This window comes from Lichenostomus cassidix, chromosome W (assembly GCF_008360975.1).
Source record: "Lichenostomus cassidix isolate B80296 chromosome W, HeHo_3.0, whole genome shotgun sequence".
NCBI lineage: Eukaryota > Metazoa > Chordata > Aves > Passeriformes > Meliphagidae > Lichenostomus > Lichenostomus cassidix.
In genome coordinates, this window is record NC_139510.1 from 8,675,541 (window position 1) to 8,681,771 (window position 6,231).

Genomic DNA, 6,231 nt, shown 5'->3' on the forward strand with positions numbered 1-6,231 from the left:
CAGCAGTCCTCCCAAAACCGCTCCAATGTGAGTTCCTCCCATGGGCAAACAGTCCACCCAAAACTGCTGTGGCATGGGTCACTCTTCCACGGGGCGCAGTCCTCCAAGGACAGGCTGCTCCAGCTTGGAAGCATGGGCCCCCTGTCTCCAGCAGGTCTCCCACTGGATCACAGCCTCCTCCAGGCATCCATCCACTCTGGCATGGGCACCTCCCCCACGGGCTGCAGGTGGATCTCTGCATCCCCCATGGACCGCACTGGGATGCAGGGGAACAGCCTGCTTCATCATGGTCCTCACCAGAGCTTGCAGAAGAATCTTGAGTCTGGTGCCTGGAGCACCTCTTCCCCCACCTTCTCCACTGACCTTGGTGTCTCCATGTTGTTTCCCTCACATGTTCTCACCTCGTCCTCTTCTCTGGCTGGAAAAAACTCTGCTCCTCTTTTTTTTTATTTTCTTCTTCTTAAATATGTCATCACAGAGGCATTACCAACATCTCTAATTGGCCCAGGCTGGGCCAGCAGCATGTCCATCTTTAGAGCCATCAGGGATTGGCTCTTCTGGACATGGTGGAAGCTTCTAGCAGCTTCTCACTGAAGCCACCTCTGTGCCGCCCCCCTCCCCCCCGCTACAAACCAGGTGGTGCAAAACCAACAGAGGGGAGTAAGGTTTATGGGACGCCTACAGAGGGCAGTGATTGAAAGTCAAGAGGGGACTTCATCTATAGGGATGATGATCGTGCAATACCCCTCCCTTGGGAAGAATGCTGAGGTCTTGGGATAGTTTAGGCATTCCCTCAGAGTTAACGAAGGAAACAATGGTGGAATATTGTTATTTTATCTGGCCAGAATATGTTTGGCCAAGAGGATTTAAATGGCCCCCTTTTGGGAAAGATAATGTTAGTCTTTGCCAAAATTTGACATTGTATTTAAATGACAGTGGGAAAGGATTGATTGAAAAGGAATGTGGAAGAATATAGTCAATGCAAGTGCTAGCAGGAGTTTATGTGGTAAGGAAAGGAGAAACAGTGAGGATTGGGATATTCTCCAGTACCTTTGTCAGGAAAATTAAACCACCAACACCAGAGGTTTATGTCCTAAAAGGAGACAGATGAGCCCTGTAACTTTATTCATTAATAAAGGGAGAGGACATGGGCATTTCCCATAGGGTCTTTCCAATTGCTAGAGGACGCAGACTCTTTTATCTTACTTTCCCGGCCGCATTTCCCTCTCTCTTTCCACACTGGCTGAGGTACTTGAGAGGTACAGACTTCCTGAAACGCCTAATGCAGACCCCGCGTAATATACACCCCCCCAATGCAGACCCCGCGTAATATACATCCCCTTTAATGCAGACCCCCTTAATATACATCTCACCTTCTTTTTCTTATGTCTCTGTTCTTGTAGTTTATTAACATAGTCTTGGGTAAGTCAATTAGTGGAATTCCTATGGAAATCTTTCCCATTGTTTCTTCTATCTCTCAGTATAGGTCTTATCTTACCAGCAGACTCAGGTCTTATCTTACCAGCCATTTGTTTGTAAAGACACTCCCTTATTCCTTTCACCTTCCTCTGCCTTATCTTCAAAATCTGCAACCTAACCCAGGGCAGGCTACAGGATCTTTGTACCCCCAGCTTCCAGGACAGGGAGAAGAAGGAAAGATTTTCCTTACAGCCCCCCTCCCCTAGACAACGATAGTGAGGAGGAAGGACAGGATATCATATTCCCCTCCTGAACTATAGGGGGAACTCAGTATAAGACACCAAAAGCCCCTAGGACACAGGAGACTAGGATCCACCAAATGCCCCTACACCAGGTTTCCTTGGGGGGTCAGGGTGGGGGATTTGGGTTTGTAATTGTGCCAATTGCCACTCAGGATATAAGAGGGTTGAAAAAGGAATTACCCCCATTTTTGGATGACCCCATAGGGATGGGGGAAAGGATAGAGGAGTATCTGGGAAATGCAGATTATACTTGGAAGGACTGGGAGTTCCTTTTAGGCATTTTGTTCGGGATACAGGAAAAATGGACGATTTTGCAGAAAGCTCAGCAGCTGTGGGAGAATGAGCACCCACAGGCAGGGGGAGGGGCTGAACAACATGAACCTACAGTGAATGATGCAATCCCCCAGGCAGTTCCTCCGTGGGATCCAAATAATCAAGTCAGTATGGCCCATCTTTGAGTTTACCATACCTATTTAATTAAAACAATTAAAACAGCAGTTCCTAGAACTAACAATACATCAAAAGCTATGTCCTTAGAGCAAGAAAGAGAGGAGAGTCCTTCTCACTGGCTAGAAAGGGCTACAAATGCCTTGAGGAAACAGGGATGGTTGGACCCTGAGGGACCAGCCTTTGATACATTGCTGAAGGTATAATTTGCCACCAAAGCCTGGCCTGAAAGAAAAAAAATACAGACTGATGGGGAGTGGCAGGATAGGCTCCTGGACGAGCTGGTTATGAAAGCACAGCAGGTGTATGTAAGAAGGAATGAGGCAAAGGTAAAGGTAAAGGCAAGGGTAATGGCACAGTTTTTACAACCCCTGAAGGGAAAAGTGCTAGCACCCCCAGTGATGTCGAATTGATTTTTGCCTTTTTCTCGTTTATATATTCTTTGTATTCTTTACCCATATATTTGTAGCCTATTATTGTATTAGTAGCTAGTCCCAGTACTTTTCCCTACCTTTTCCCTAGGCAGAAAGACAAAACAAATTCCAGAGCTCCAAGCCCCGGGAGGTACAAGTCCTCTATCCTATCTTGGTTCTCTCTGGCAACCAAGGTTGAGACCGGCTCTTTAAGATACATTTTCATAAACAAAGTTTAGTTTCCATCAGGGAGAGGGGTCCTCTACTTAGCCATGGGGTCCCTCCCATGACAGGCAGTCCTCTGCAAACTTCTTTGGTGTGGGTCCAATCTCACGAGCAACATCCCACCCAAATTCTGCTGCAACATGAGTCCTCTTGTCAATAGGGTGCAGACTTCCGAGCTGAGGCCAGGCTGTTTCCATCCCAGGAGCAAGGCCTTTCTCTCCCATGCAAGGCTTTTGCAGCTTTAACTCTTTATATGAAACTCCCACTTGATCACAGCTTCTTCCAGGCTTCCACCTGCTCCTCTAGCATGGGCACCTCCCCAAAGGCTGTGGGTGGATCTCTGCACCCTCGTGGACTCCATGGGCTGCAGGGAGACCACCTGCTCCCCCATGGTCTTCACCACAGCTAGCAGAGAATTTTCAGCTCCGGCTCCTGGAGCACCTCCTCCCCCACCTTCTCCACTGACCTTGGTGTCTCCATGTTGTTCTCCCTTCACATATTTTTACCTCCTCCTCCTCCTCTAGCTAAAAAGAAGTGTGTGAGTACTTTGTTTTGATTTTTTCTTAAATATGTATTCACAGAGGTATAACTAGTACCTCTAATTAGCTCAGACTTGGGCAGCAGCATGTCCATCAGTTTCTGTCATGCACAGGAGACAGGAGTTTTATCAGTTTCTGCTGTTTGCTCAGGCTTCTAGCAACAGGCAGTAACTTTCATAAGGGTGGCTAGCACCCCAAGACTTGGTCTCGTTTGCTAGGTTCTTTGATAATGGCCAATTAGTCTAAGATGATGTAAATTACCATTTATTAGACACAGAAAATGACAGACATAAAGACTTAGGACAAATTTACATACACAGGAACAGCATATTTGCAAACTATAAAATAGCTAACACTGCAATTATGGAATAAAATGATTGAAAAAACTACGCATAGCTATATTGCAATTATGGAAAGGTACCTATTCTTAATAACAGCTACCAAGGATAATATAATTTAGGAATCACATGTATCTTACCAGCCAATGGGTGGTGGAGAATACTTTGGAATCCTTTCAGCAATTCCCAGGAAAGTAACCACAGGGTCTGCGTCCAGACTCTGAGGAGAAGTTCCTTGCACATCTTCAGTGTGTGTGTAGAAAACCTCTATCTCTGGGATATTTTCGTGAGTTTTTATAGTTGTAAAAGCGCGACTTTGGTCACTGTTCATTTCTTTGTTTCTCTTTTAACATCCTCTGTTTATGAATTCAAGGTTAGAGATCTCAGGCCTTCAGGTGCCACGAGATAACCTCCTGCTGGGCTTCTGACCCCACTGGAGTTATCTGTATTCCACCACGAAGCAGTAGGAGAGAGGGGAGGGGGAGGATGTCCTGCCACACCATCAGAGATTAGCTCTACTGGACTTGGTGAAAAACTTCCAGAACCTTCACACAAGACACGCAGGAGCCATCTTTGTGCCACTCCCCACCCCTCAGAAACTTCTTCAGGCCTACCACAACAGCTTTTGAAGGGTTTAAATTTCTCTTAGAGGTTAAAGCTCTGCGCTCTGTGACTAGTTTTTTTGCTGTTGAACTGCAGTCGGGGGCGGCTGCTGCATCCCATGCTGACAGGAACACTGGCATTGGCTGGAACAACTGGGTAGAGACTTCGCATCTGAGGAAATATGACTTAAAGAAGGGTTACTCTTTTTGGGCTGTCGGCATTCTTTGGCCCAGTAGCCTGGTTGTCCACAATTAAAACAAATTCTGGGGGTAGGGGTGGTTCTGTTTTGATTCCCAGGGGTAGCTGTGAGAATTTTTGCAGGCCCTCTCCCTGATGTTTTGGGGGGAGGGTTTTCGACAACAGCTAGTCTCATGGAGGCTTCGACCATTTGCTGGAAGGTCGGCGGTGGTTCGAGGGGCAGGGCACTGATAACTCTCTTACAAGCCTCATTGGCATTAATTTTAGCAACTGAATATAAACATTCTTGTTGTGCCTCTGCTCCCCTAACTTGCCGCATGATTGCTTCCCGCAAATGGTAAGTGAAATCTATGAAAGATTCACTGGGGCTCTGCATGATTTGGGTATATGGCTGGATGGGGGTGGTACTTGTGGGAATCAAATGCAGAGCTCTTTCTGCTGCTTGCTGTAGATCTAGAAGGGTTTCAGGGGTAAGAAGGGTGACCTGATCTTGGGGTTTGGTCCAGTCTCCCTCCCCGCACAAACAGTCCAGCATCACCTGGCAACGCTCAGGGTTGGCTTGATATTGGGTGACCAAAGCCTGCACCTGCCTTTTCCAGACTGCCTCCCACATTTGATATTCTGATTGTGTTAATAAACACTTCATAATTGTTTTGATGTCATGGGGACAACAGGTGTCTGTGATTAAAGTGGCCTGGAAAAGGGATCGGAAGTAAGGGGCGTCTCGGCCGAACTCTTTCGCTGCTTTGGAAAACTCCTTAAGCTGCCCGAAAGGGAAAGCCTCCCACACAACTGGGCCCGCTTGGCCCTGCCGCACAGGGGCAGCGAACACTCCCTCCCCCCCCCAAGCTTTGGCTCTCAAGGGCTTCACTTCCGGTCCCGGAGGCGTGGGAGCTGGGGGGGGCACCACAGGAACCAGAAGGGGGATGGTAGGGGGCGGAGATTGTGGTGGCTTGGGGATGATGTGTGGTGGAGGCGGGCTCAACGTGAGGGGAGGGGTTTGAGACGTCCCCACCCCCCCATGCTACCCGCCCCCCGACGCCAGGGAGAAGTCCTGCAAGCTACGCCATGACGTGGAAGGAGGAGGGTCCAAGGGAGGAGTTGGGGAGGAGGAACTTTGCAAGGCGGGAAACCGAAGGGGGTGCTGGGAAGAAGAAAGGGTTTTGGCAGGCTCAAACCCACCATTTTGTGGACAACCAACGGTGGTATTGGAATGCTGACTCGCCGAAATGGCGGGGCGTCATTTTGAGAACCATTACACAAAGGAGATGGGGTAGGGAAAGAGAGTGAGGAGAAGGGGTTCAGGGTAGGTGCCAGGGTGGGGTGGCCAGTCTCACCCTGACTAGGGCAAGAAAAGAACAGTGAAGCACCCGGGAGCTGGTGGCGACCCGGCATCTGTAGATGGGGTGCAGTTTTCTGTTCTATTCTAAAAGGGTTAGAGGAGTAAGGAAAGTGGGAGGAAGGGGAATCACAAACTGGGGTAGAGACTGGGAAAAAGGGATTAGGGGGAGGACTCGTGGGGGTAATTTTCTCTTTAACAACTTTATAAATTTGGGCTTTCAAGGGGAAAAATTGACGTACTTTGCTGTCCCCTGCTTTACCCACTGCATACAACCTAAAACCCACCGAGTCCCAAAAACTTTAATCAAATACTGAATCTGGGGAGGCTTCAGGAAAAGAAATAAAAATCCACTTAATTAAATGCCTAACTAAAGCCCTTGAAAAGGCAATGTTCTCACCCTCTGGG